We start from the raw sequence: 14,550 nt of genomic DNA on the forward strand, positions 1-14,550 counted from the left end.
GTATGGTAGGAATATGGCAATAGTAGATCATTTGAAATATACCGAGTTAAAACAAATGTTATTATTATTTTGACTTTAGCAATTTAATATTAAAAATATCAACGATTTGTATTCAACAAAATAATGTAGTTAATATTGCGTAAAAGAAATTTGACCGATGCTGTCTAACGTTAAAAAAACCTCTAGAAGTTTGCACTTCACTTACCTGGTATTTTTATAAATACGGTATTTCTTACTGCTTCTAAAGTATCCATATGTAGTTTTTCCCATGATTTCCTACTATTTTTTTATTGCAAGTTCTATTTAAATAAAATTTATTTTTCAATTCTCCGTTCATGTTGGTTACTTGCTTCGCTATTTGCCTACATATAAGAGACATACCAAATATTTATTTATAGTTTCTCCTACAGTTTGAAATGCATTTTATCTTCTCTTTGATATTTTGAAAACTTAATTTACTAACGAAAATTGAAATTGATTGAATAATCCTAGAGTCTAGATTGAATAATCCTAGAAAACATTAATATTACGGATATCGAAACAATGTGTGATTCGATATGACGACATATTTGCCTAGTTATACAAAAAACACGACAAACATTAACAAGATATTTCGAATATTTCAGTATTTATATTAATATTTTTGGATTACTCTGAACTTGCGTCGCGACGCGACGTTCTGCCAAAATTAGTCTCGTCGATGATGAATTTAAATACGTCCGCACATTATTTGTTTCCGAAGTATGATTTCTAATTTCTAATAAATATAATGATAATTTCATATTTATTTGTGAACTAATGATTAATTTAAAGAATATTATTTAACATTTCTTTTTTTCACGAAAACCAAAATATTCACCCCATTTGAGTTTGACTTAATTTCGAAATTATGTTCCTTAGTGTTGTCAATTTACTGATGTATGATAAAGTGCATATAACAAACGAAATAATAGGAAAACATACACGAAGGCGATTTTGAGAAAAAATTTTTCTTCAACATAATCTCCTCTGTATTTTTTTCTGGTGCGTAAAGATTTCAACCACTTCGACATATCGACGAAAAAACTCTACTCGATTGTTTGAACATTCATTTGAATGTTCCATGCAAGCGAGCTTTTGATCAGTATTAAACAATTGCGTTAGATAGCTTTTACAGAAGTAATCTTCCATGCAAAATATTTCCATTTAGATTAAAATATTTACTTCATTAGGATGATTTTATTTGCTTAGTGGACTGTATTTTATGTGATTGCTGATGTGATATGATATTATGAATGATTGGAGTCAATTATATGTATTAAACTTTACGAATGTGTCAACTTAACCTTTAATTTTATTTCTGTACATTTTTGATTTGTGTTTACAAGTACTTGCTTTTCTCTCGGTGTCGTTAAAAAAAATAATCTTTTTAAGCAATGACATATTAAACGATACAGCATATACAAAAAGAATCCATAGACGGGTATATAGCGGGTGTTGTTCAAAAACATAAATTATACAAAAATCGAATAAAATTTACTTAATAGATTTAATTAACCATATCTGGAATAGGTATAATTACGGTTTGGTAAATTAAGCATCAGGCTTATGAGAATTTTTGAAACCAATTACATTCAGGATAATATTTACGGCTTCTTCAATTATTTTTTCACATAAAAAATAATTTTTACTCAATACTTGAAATTCACCAAATAACGAAAACAGTTTTGATATTTTTATTATTTTTTATTTATAAACACCCCCAGAGATGAATGTTTTGTGGTATTACAATCTAATCAGATTAGCAAATTAGCTAATCTTAGTGGATCTTAGAGTCTAATGTTTTAATAACACTAAAACCAGCCTACAACATCTAATTAATATAGTAGGCGGACATAGCCAAAACAAGGGATTAAACATCAACACAAAAAAACTAAATTCATGATTATCACTAGGGAAGCGAATACGTTTAGAAAATCTAGAGTAACATATAATGGAAAACCTATAGAACGGGTAGAAAAATTTAAATATCTAGGAACATGGCTCTATGAAGAATGGTCGTCGGACGGTGAAATAAAATGCCGAATTGAACAAGCTCGAAGTACATTCATAAAATTTAAAAATGTATTTACATGTACCGACTTTGACCTTGATCTTAGACTGAGACTTGTGCGGTGCTACGTTTGGTCAGTGCTTCTTTACGGGATAGAGAGTTGGACCCTTAAGGTAAAAAATATCAACAAATTAGAGGCATTCGAAATGTGGGTATATCGTAGAATCCTGAAGATACCATGAACTGCCAAAGTGAGGAGTTAGGATATTCTCAGGCGTATCAATAAAGACCGTGAACTCTTTAACATCGTGAAGAAACGAAAGATTGCATACCTTGGCCATAATGCGAAGCCATATATATCAATTGCTTTAGCTGATAGATTGAATGTAAGAGAGGATTGGGACGGAAAAGGATGTCATGGTTGCGGAACGTGAGGCAATGGACGGGCATACAAGATATTCAGACATTGACCCATACCGCTAGAGATAGAGAAGCCATGAAAAATGTGGTCGCGAACATCTATTAATGGATATGCATTAAAAGAAGAGAAGAAGAAGAAAACTAGCGTGTTACACTTAGCCGCATTATGCTCTGCTTTCTCACTAAATAATTATGGTACTCGAAGGATTTAATCCTTTTATTTTTCTGGTCATTTTTGTGTTCTCGACATTTACATGATGAAGCATCCGATGCTCATTCCTACTGGTAGTTTGGTTATGATTTGCTTCTATAGAAGCAGTTTGGTCTACGTAGGTAACTTCATCCTAGTAGCCAATATATCTTTTTATATTCAATATGAAGCTCTCCACATTTATTTTTGATATGGACTCTCCAGCAAAGTTTTACCTCAAGAGGCATAGCCAGATATCTTGCTGTATTAGCATAAGGAATTCATTTTCATTCAATTTATTACGCCATCTCTTGGTCCAGTTACTTATATGGTCAATGGATGTTTTCAGCAGCTTCTTCGTGGGTATCTCCCATGGCCATAACGGTCGTGTCATCACCGAAAGTAGCTATTTTGTGTTCAAGCTCAGGAATGTCACTAGTGTAAAACATTATAGAGCACTGGACCAAATACGCTACCCTGGGGTACTCATGCTTTGATGTTTTTTAAAACAGAATTCATCTTGCTTTACACTGAAATATCTATCTGAATAGTAAGACTTGAGGATTTGGAAATATTATCTTGGAATCATTTCCAATTTGTGGAGTAATCCTTGCCATACTTTATCAAAGACCTGTGCCACATCTAAGAGAACAGTGGAACAGTCCTTTTTTTCTTCCAATGATTTCTCAATACTGTGCGTGATTCAATGGTTTTGATCTATTGTTGAGTGCTTTGCCCTCAAACCAAATTGATGGGTGAGAAACAGTTTTTTATCTTCCATTATTGACTTCAATCTCTTGAGGAGCAGGTTTTCATAGAGTTTCGACGAATTGTAGATGCACTTACACATCGAAAATTTCTATTGTGCGATGTTATTGGGACACCCCATATTAGTTGTGCTTTTGTTTGGTGGATAAAGCAGGGTATGAAATAAAATACGAAATTATATTCTTTCGGTTTGTTCAGAAATAACTTGACAGAGTATCTGTGTTTATGAGTATTAAAGCATTTTTTTAACCAAAATGATAAACCCAATCTCAATTGTGGTTTTTGTAACAACGTAGGAGGAATCACGGGTTTTCATAGTTTTAAATATTTATTTCGTTTAACGAGAAAAAAAATTGGCATTAAACAACGAGTTTCACACATATAATGAATTTTGAAATTTAAACCAATAATAAAGGCTTCCAAAAATTGACTCCAGTTTCGAAGTTTATCGCAAAATTTAATTGTGGGTCGTTTAGATGAATTTATAGTTAATAAAGTCAGTTTTTTTGTTGTTTGTTCGTTTATGTTTAGGAATTATTTTCGACTTATTTATGAATACGCCTTGTATTGAGTAGAGATATTCATGTTTATGTACAGAGCTATTAAACGAATACAAAACTTCGTTATAATAAAGAATTTCAACACCCTCTTCCGAACATCACACAAAAATAATATTTACTAATTTTCTAATAATATTTTTAACTTTAAGATGGTCTGGTATGAAAGGAAAACAATAAACTTGTTTGAATAATGTATCTTTGTTTTTTGTACGACCAATATCATACAATACACTGAATAAACTGACTGGCAAAAAAGCAGTTCAGAGTCCCTGGTCATAAAGGACTCAGACAGAGTTAGAATGAGATTACCGAATTCTTTACTAGTGGATTCAGGAACAACAACAGCTCTGGGAAAGGGAAGAAACAAAAAGACATAACTTCAGTTATAGGTGAGGCTTAGACTATACGAGTACAAGTCACAGGATACGTGAAAGTCACAGACACAATACACAGAGTACTGTTAAGCTCTTATTAACACATTGAGCAAAATTCTAGGATTTGACCTAATGCTCAATTTGATCTGCGCATTTTCTTCATGTTATGCCACTAGGTTTCAGTCAGCGGGGTCAATATTATATTAACGCATGTCTTCAATTTGAGATGTTATTTTATTGTTTTAAAGCAGATATACTTATCGGCATTTATAAAACCTTCCAAAAAGTGTAAGTTTCCCACTCCATTCTCCATATCACAACAGAAGTCGGAAATTCTACTTTCTTTTCAAGAGTTTCATTTTAAAACACTTTTGTTTTTATGACACGAGTCCCACTTTCACCATTCCATACTTCAAATCTGGTTTTCTCACTCCAAATAAATGGAGTTCCATTGGTTTGTGTTATTGAGCATACGTTAGTATACTTTTCCTTAATTTTTATCAGTATGCCTAAGAAATATTGATTTAAAAGGAGAACAAATTGAATTAAATTCAATTGAATTACTTCTCAAACTTCAAAACCAAGCTTTTCCGCTGCTTTGGAACAACTTGATCTTGAAATAGAATTAATTTTTCAAACACTGATTCCGTGTTTTAGTGTAGTTTAATCTTACTTATTAGGGTGGGTCGAAAAAAATGAATTTTTCTTTTTTACAATGCTATACCGCGTTAAACTTATCTTTGGGGTAGGTAAGTAAAATGAAAGTTTGAAAATATTTAATCCTCAGCTAGCGCTTTGTCCAACAACTTTTTTCGCAGTACTTAGTCAATGATATGTTAAACTGCTATAGTGAAAATCATTAATCAAAAGTGATGAAATTAACAAAAAAAAATTAAAACCGTTAAAATCTTCCACATTGGGATAGCGCAAACGACTCAAATATTAATAAATTTTTGCATTTCATAAGCGCGGCATTACAAGTTACGCGCGTCATGAATGAAACAATAACTTCTCTTTTTCTCCCTCCAATCTCCCCCAATGCATTGCGGACGCGTTCGCCTCATCACGTGACCTCTCCGCCACGTGTGAGTTTGTATTTAGACGCATATTTGTACAGTGGCTTCGATGCTTTATTTTGCTGTGCTGTGTTTTGTGCTATCGTAGTAATCTAGATTGCTCTTCGTGATGAATATTTCTAAGAAGCTAACTCGAAGTGAATTGGAGAGTTCGCTATTCGGTCTCCCGAAACACTTGCCAGTAAATAAATTTCCGACGTATGAGAATGTTTTTCGATGCTGTTTTAATGAACAGTATAATATCGCCTTGAAGACTGATAAGACTGTTAGTTTTTCCAATGTTGCGAATATTGTAGAACCTAAAGTGAAAGCTTTGTATGATAAAGCTTCTTTTCCAAGTGTGACTAATATGTGAATTGTGAATTACCAGCTATTGATCCCAATATTTTTAACAAAGATCATCGGTACCCGCTTGACATAAGTCATGCAAAAAAGTCAGTTAACTGCCCTGTGAACTTATTTGTTCGTGAACCAGGCCCTCTTTCCCACTCACGATGGTTGACAACAGCTAATAGAGTTTTGAAACTATATATAAGTGAGGAACACCCTTCAGATGAACATAAAATGCTAGTTTCGTACATTCTTAAATCATACATGCCTGTATGGTTTAAAACAAAGGAGAGCAACTTCTTTACATATGGCCCTTAACACATTTTGGAAGTTATCGACTAGATTTCTACCAGAAAATATGGTTCAAATAGTTAATAATGAGATCGAAAGAAACGTATATTCCGCCCATTCGGAAAACTTGCTTCTTAGGATGATAGTAGATCAAAGGAAGCATATCAGAGACTTAGAATCCTAAAAGCAAGAAAGTTACCCTCTAAAGCAGAACCAATAAGGTATTTTCAACCCCCGAAAATTAACTAAGGCAAACGATTATACTGAATTAATTGATTGGAGTACGAGTGCGCTTACACCACCTCCATTGTTGCGCAAAGTATCTGATGATGAAATTTGGGCTAAAATTACCACCGGTGATTCGGCTGCGAATGGAATTTTGGTAAATTTCCATGCCATATGCAAGCATTTGAACGCTGCGTAAAATTAGTGACTGAAGCATCAAAAAGAGTGGTCGGTGCCAACAACCGAGATGGTTTTATAAGATCCACCCTAGCATCAAGAGCTTCAATGCCAACATTTGCTAGCAAAAACAGCTTCAAGTTACCTCTCTAAAAACAGTGATTGAGTTTTATAATTAAGTGCATTTTTTTTTCTTTTCTGTTTCTTTTTTTTTGATTAGAATAGTTATTTTCCTAACAAGTGCGGAAAGTGATACTTTCCCGAACGCGACTGCAGTTGTCCCGAACGACGCGGAGCGGAGTTCGGGCAAGCGGTCAAGTGCGGGAAAGACACTTTACGCATGAGTTAGGAACATTATTTTTTCTACGACCGTATATACATAAAAGTATACCAACCCATTTTCCAAAAATTATTTTATTTCAACAAACATAATAATATACAAAATTTTAACTAAAAACTATTAATTATTATAAATATTAATATTGAAAACACAATTTGTTGTATTCTGTAGACTAGTAAGAATTGCCGGCCCAGTGGAGTTATTTGGTTTCAACTGGAAGGTAGATGACGTCGGTGAAGATGGCATCGGTTGCAGGTCGCATAAAGATGACGATGACGGTGACGGCAACGGTTTTAAGTCATTTGTAGTACAGAGAAACTTTTTACCATCGAATAGCGGGACCATAATGTATTAGATTTCAAAACCTTACTTAGGTCTGAAAAATACGCCAGAAATACCTCTTCCTTATAAGTTTTGGCCTCTTTCTCCTTACACCATGTAACAAAATGGTCGTATTGCTTCTCATACTTTAGTCTGGATTTGGCAGGTAACAGCTCGGAATTAGCTTCATTTGCAGCCTTCAAAACGGCTTCGGGAAGTTATTCGTCGGATGAATCCATTAATATTATTGTATCGGATTCGGTTTAATGTGGTTTAATTTAAAAGAAGATTGTTCTTATTCGGTCACTTCCAAGACGTTTTGAACAACTTTGACGTTTTAGTAACAATTACACGCTTGGGTTGTCATAGCAACTGATATCAAACCAGTTTTGATATTTGTTTCTCCTTTGAAGAATGTCACTTTCAAAACTAAAATGCGTGCGGGAAAGTGGGTTAAAACGCACGGTCGTAGAAAAAGTATATAACCATAATATAATGTAAATTTTTTCAATTAATTGTACTTTATACATCATACAGAATTAAACTATTGTTAAGCAAAATAAAAGTAATGGGCGATTGAGACACAACTTATCATGCTTTCCTACACCTTCCTTTAATGCGCAAACATACATCTTCAAGCAAAAATTTACCGGGTTTTTTCTTTTCACGATAAATAAAAAGATTTTGACGGGTTTAAATTTTTTTGGTGTTTTTTGGTACTTTTGATAAAAGATTTTCACTGTAGCAGTTTAAAACATCATTATCAATATCAAAAACTGCGAAAAAAGTTGAAAAATGACTTGAGTTTTGAAAAAAAAACGATATTTCAAGGACAGTGCGCTAGCTGGGGATACAATATTTTTTTGTTTTTAAAATTGCATTTTACTTACCTATCCCAAAGACGAGTTTTTCGCGGTATAGCATTGTAAAAAAGAAAAATTAGTTTTTTTCGGCCCACCCTATTACTTATACTATGACTTTTTGGAAATCAATCATGATCTGAATGATCTAACTCAGATCATGTTCATAGCTGTTCGGAAACTAATCGGGCCATAGTCATATGTTGTTGTACCTTGGTAGACCGGAGCGATCAGCCGACTGTCTGTTTCATTTGTCTATGGTTATATGAAATGTTATTTATTCCATTAAATGGCTGTCTACTATTAATTCTCGTGAGCAGCAATTTTTAAACATTTAGAATCTATTATACAACTACATAAAAATCGTGGAACAAGTAACGCACACAAAAGTAATAAAAACCAAAAGTTCTTGTTGATCATATTTTAAAGATGAAATTTCCTTCGAATATGGAAAGCGACTTTCGGAAATTGTGATATCTATTCGTTCTGGGTCAGGATCCACAATCAGCTCATAGATGATCTACCTGAGCTCAGATCATAGTTTCTGAAAAGTTCTACTATCAATGATTTGTGAAGCATTTTAACCTTATAAAGGCACATGAAGTATAACATGTCATCGGAAATATTTTGACCACGTGTCATTTAAACACGAATAGTTAACATTAACAGCAATGTATCGAGGACTAATTAAAATGTCAAAATCGAATTGTTAGAAACATCAATTATTATTATATAATATATAACCAGTCCATTCAATTTAAGTTGTCTCCTACATCGGATTTTCTAAATATTAATCATTCAAAAAGAACCATTTCTATATTTCTTGCTTCACTATCAAATTACAATTAAAAAGAAAGAGGATCAAAAATTCATTATAATAGTTATTTTATTTTTTCCATTTTAATGCACATTTGTACATTAATTGGAATTTCTAAAATTATTGTATTACAATGGGTACTACTACTAATTTCCCATTTTCAGTTTTTCAAGAAGAGCGCTAATGGATTATTCAATATGATTTATATTCTAATATATATTTTTTTTATTTCAGGTAAGTGGTTGTATACTATATTATATTCGTTGGGTGAGTATCTACTTCTTTTTAAAATATGAAATATATAATTTGTAGACAAAATAGTCTCTTATAGTGTTACTAAAGTCTCTCTTAGTTGAACATTGATCATAGCGCGCATTGTTATTTTCTCCATTAGGATTCGGATGACAACCTACCGTTACATAAATCTATCGGTTGTTGAATCTGGCTATGTTGAACTAATGGATGCATATAATTATTCTAATTGATCCAGATATAGTTCCATAACCTCACTTCTTTGAAAACTGGAACTACGTTTTACTAGTACTTATTACAAGTTACCGGTTTCTACAATATTAGAAAAGCTTCTTAATTTATTCTCATAGACTAAACCGTTGTTATGTATAAAACTATATCTGTTCCCTTCTGTTAAGACTGGTAACTTCTGTTAGTGTCACCATGAACATGAAGTGACAAAAGTAAAGACGTGTGTTGTTGGAAAGTTCTCTGATGAATATTGGAGGACGTGAAAATGAACGATGATTCATGGAGACGAAGAACGATTATTGAAAGAAATTGTCGGGAGAGTACAAATTGAAGGAGAGGGAATTTGGAGTAGATGAGAGGAAGTAAACATAAACGGATGGTAAAGTTTAGTAAAAACAGTGGATTTAGAAGAATAAAAAAGAACCTCAATGCTTCTAAATGTTCTTGATTTTAAGTCTCTTCTGATTTAAAATTAGTTTGTTATTAAAAAATTATAAAAGAAATTAATTTTAAATCAGAAGAGACCTAAAATCAAGAACATTTACAAGCATTAAGCGTTAAGTTTTCGTATTGGGAATGTGGCAAAATTAAACATCAAAGTGTACTTACTATAATATATTCCGAGTTTTCGAGCTCTTCAATACTTATGTATCGTCTGGAAAATAATTAGTTAAGATTCGGAGGTTTTAAATTGTGTAGTTTGAATTGGGAGCTAAATGTGGGAATATTGAATGCAAAAATCCTTTTCTACTTGAAAACATCTGTTGAACACGTTTTAACCTTGTCAAAGAATATATTTTGGTATTTCCTAAAATAAAGAAAAAAAATGTTTTCGAGCTACATATTATAAAACCAGGTATAGGTTGATGTATAGAATTATTAATAAAATCCAAAAACTTATTAAGGTTAGGAAGAAGGTAGTTTAGTTCTCTCCGAGAATTAAGGACATCCCTTCGAAACTCTAAGTGAAATAAAATAATCTTCCAATTCATAACGTATTTAGTTTATTTTTTTCATAAATACAATATGGTTCCAGGTGATGAAAAAATATTAAAATACAAATGAAATTTCAAAGTGTAATTCATAATCAGTGTGTTAAGTGATTCTCAGTGAAAATAACTATTTCCAATTATTTAAATTATCGTTTAATAGACAGTATGGAAACTTTAAAATCGAAAAGAAACATTCAACTTTTTAACGGTGAAAATTATTATATATGGAAGTTTAGAATCCGTAGTCTTTTAAGTGAACTCGAAGGGATTCATATGAATGATAAACCGGAATCAGAGATCCCTGACAACAAGTGGAAGAAATCAAATCAAATATTTGTGCGATTCATATTTAAATTATGTGAAACCGGAATCGTCGATAAAACAAATTTTTGCTGTATTAGACAATATCTTTGAGCGAAAAAGTGTAGCAAAACAACTAGGAGCTCGAAAGAAATTATTTAAATTAAAATTAGAAGGTGAAACAGATTTGTGTAAATATTTTATGCGCTTTGATTCGTTTATATCGGAGCTAAGATCAACCGAAGAAACAATCGCAGAAGTTGAAAAAGTAACCCACCTATTAATGAACTTACCGACTTCTTACAATGGCGTGATAACGGCTATACAGACTTTGTGGGAAGACCATATCACGTGAGTTTCGAAAAATCAAGATTATTAGATCATGTAATTGAGTTAGAGAATGAAAATTTTGAATCATGTAAAAAGGTTCTTCATGTGGAGCATAAACTTAATGACAGAAAACCGTGGAAAAATAATCGTGGAATCATCAAATCAAAGCGACATGGTGCATATAACAAGAAGTATCATCATTGCGTATGGAAAGACATTATAAAAATGAATGTCGATACTACTTGCAAAGTTTAAAGCCCAAACCAAATACAGAAAGACTAAAAACAATTCAAACCATCTAAGCTGATCCACAGAAAGGAGATGGTTTCGCATTTATGGCCGGAAACTTTCAGATAACAAATAAAGAAAAAAAATTCTTTTCTATTGGACAGGTGCCTCTGATCAATTGATAAACCGCACAAAGAACTAGCTGACACCTTTTCTGACCTGAAAACACCCATCAAAATTTCTATTGGAAAGAATGGAGCTTTCATTACTAAGATGGGAACCATCATACTAACGAGAAATACAGGAGCTCCAGGGACAATCGAGAATGAAATGTACAGTCCTGAGGTACCATATTGTAACGTTTTCACTGCTCACAGCTTGCGTTACTTTAGTTGTTATAAACATTATACGATTTTCTTTATAAGATATTTTGTCATATTATCTTTGAGTAGAAATATTTACATTTTTATTATATTTCATATTTCTTTTGTAGTTTTGTATTTGTTGGTGCCATACTGGGTTCCTGGAATCTAAGTTATTTAGTACAGTTTAATTTGTCCTTTTGTTGAACTATTTTTATATAAACAAATTTAATGTTTTGGTTTATTTGCTTTTGAGGTTAAGTCTTGGCCTGAAGGACGCAAGCATTATTCGAAATTTGCCAGACGTGGTATAACTGGTTGCAGAATTATGTTGCTTGTAAAAGCCAAGTTGCTTCCCATTAGAAGGTTAAAGCCACATCTAGTTAACTAACTGTTCACGAATTAAGATATTCGTGCAGTATTTTGGAAATTTTGCGGATATTGATTTTTGGTTGTTTAGTCCGTCGAAAGGTTGTTTTGAAGAGTGATTTCTATATTTGCGGAAGTCGTGATATTTCCGACTAAGAATTTGATGATTGGAGAGGTAGTTACCTTGTTCTTTTTGTCAGCGACCGTGGTAGCGTTAAGATCAATTTCTCCAGAGATTTTTGAAAAGCGGGATTTAGCCGGCCTAAAGGAGCTTTCCGCCGATTTCAAAAATTCTGGAATATCAATTTGTTAATTGACATCCAAGAAGCAGTAGATATAAGTTCCCTTCGTTAAAAAGGAGGGTAAGATCCTTTTATTGTAAAAGCAGAAATAGTTCTAATTACTGTCTTATGAACTAGGCTAGTCTCCAAATTATAGACTAACTTTTTATTGCATTCAGGAAATCTTAAAAAATTTAGTTATTTTTTTAGTAGTCTACAAATTGGCGAAATTTTTCACAGATTGTACATTTTGTACATTTTTCTTTTTAATTAGGGACCTAGTTTTGGACATAGGACCTTTATTAGGGTTTAAAACTTAGACGACTTTAATTGGGATTTAACGTCGAACTTTGACTCGTGAAACTACCCAGTCGGGGACAATTAACCGAACGAACGTCTTTAATTCCTGACCGCATTCAACGGATGTGGTCCTGTTTGTATTCTCCTGACAAGTAGGGAGTCTAATGTGTTGTTAAAGGTCAAATCAACTCTTATTAGTTTTTTTGTAAAATTTATTTCATTTTCCGGAAACCAAAACTCATTAGGTTTATGGGTAACTTTTTTAACCCGTTTTTTTTTATAATTACAAATATAAATCATTGTATTTTATTTTCAACAAGTAGCTTTATTTCTAGAGATACCTCAACCTATTTCTATACCTTTCTCAGTTTAGGTTAAAAAACTGAGTGGAACTTGAAAGCATACAAAATTTCTGTACATATTAAACACAGCAAAATCTTGCAACGAACCCTGATAACACACATTAACATGATGAGCTGAGTCAAAGCCCAAAATGTGACCTTTTAGATTACAATATAATTTGTTATCAGTATACAGGATGCAACAAGCAGCCAAATAACAATCTAATAACTCTGGAATTTTCTGTAAATGAAAGCTTTATTAATTATTCAAATATCTTATCTAAATCTAATTACAAATTATGGCATCAGCGATTGGGCTATTTTGGAAAACATATATTTAATGAAATAAGAAATGAGCAATTAGTAAATAATGTAGAAAAATTAAGTGAAATAATATCTAACAATGATTTATGTGAAGTTTGCATAATCGGTAAATAAGCGCGACTATCGTTCTATAAATTTAAAAACAAAGACTACATAGAAAGATCATTATTAAGATACATTCAGATGTATGTGGTCCTATTACGCCTTCTGCGATAAATAAAAAAAATTACTTTGTATTGTTCCTTGGTGAATTTACTAATTACTGTGTAACTTATTTAATTAGAAAAAAATCTTATGTATTTGTAGTGTTTGAAGATTATGTAGCAAAAAGTGAATCCAGGTTTAATTTAAAAAAAAATAATTTAATAATCAGATAATGTTACAGAATATTTATCTAACGAGATGAAGGATTATTGTGTAAAAAACGTAAAAGTTATAATCTCACAGAACCACGAACTCCACAATTAAATGGTGTATCTGAAAGCACGGTCAGGACTATGACAGTGAAAGCGCGAATAATGATATCTGGTGCGAAATTAGATAAAATATTTTGGGGTGATGTATTTTTAACTGCAACATATCTAATTAATATGACACCAACTCAATCATTGAAAGCAAATAAAACACCATATGAAATGTGGTATAGTAAGAAACCACAATTAAAATACCTAAAGGTTTTCGGTTCAACCATATATTTGCATATTAAAACCAGTAAAAAGAAATTTAATGAAAAGGCATCAAAGCAATACTGGTAGGTTACGAGACAAATGGGTATAGAGTGTATGAAGTGGAGAATGACAAATATGTGGTAGTAAGGGATGTAATTGTAGATCAGACAAATTTTGTTGAGTCGAGACCAAAGTCAAAAGTAAACCTTTGACCTTCCTGACCGAGATTTTGGACCACTTAAACATCCACATGTTTTCCTTTCCTCAAGAAGTTTGTAGACCGTTGGTTTTCCTAGACCTGTCATCTTTGAACACATACTTGTTAGATCATCCACACTCACTGAAGGGTACTGATATTTTAATGCACCATATACATTTAAAGCCATGGCTTTTTCGTTAACAGAGAGTGCATACTTACGTCTTCACTTGATGTATTTGAGTATAGTTTTCAAAGGTCGACATATTGAATATTCACTAAAGTTTTGTAAACGTTTCTATGACAAACACTGCGCTAGAAATGCAGTTGTGTATTGGGAATTTTCTTTTATAAGACTAATCTTTTATTGCCCTCTTGCAAAATATCTAATTATCATTTTTCCCAGAAAAAATTTTATAAATCGTTTTCAAATTAACCTGTCTGGTATAGGTATATACTATAAAAGCTGTGAAATATTTACCTGTCAACATCCTCCCTTTCTTAAAATACCCCAAAGGAATTGTTTTGGCCGATAACTAAACATAGTTGAAAATTTGAACTTGATGCAATAAATTTCTGAGAAAATAAATGTTGG

The 14,550-nt window shown here is 32.3% G+C and overlaps 1 protein-coding gene across 5 annotated transcripts in view; it reads left to right on the forward strand.

Moving 5' to 3' along the window:
• The window catches only part of LOC130890798 (rho guanine nucleotide exchange factor 12), a 234,869-nt gene that overhangs the window by 119,377 nt on the left and 100,942 nt on the right, over nucleotides 1-14,550 (forward strand). The gene's annotated exons all lie outside the window — the stretch shown is intronic.

Source organism: Diorhabda carinulata, chromosome 2 (assembly GCF_026250575.1).
Source record: "Diorhabda carinulata isolate Delta chromosome 2, icDioCari1.1, whole genome shotgun sequence".
NCBI lineage: Eukaryota > Metazoa > Arthropoda > Insecta > Coleoptera > Chrysomelidae > Diorhabda > Diorhabda carinulata.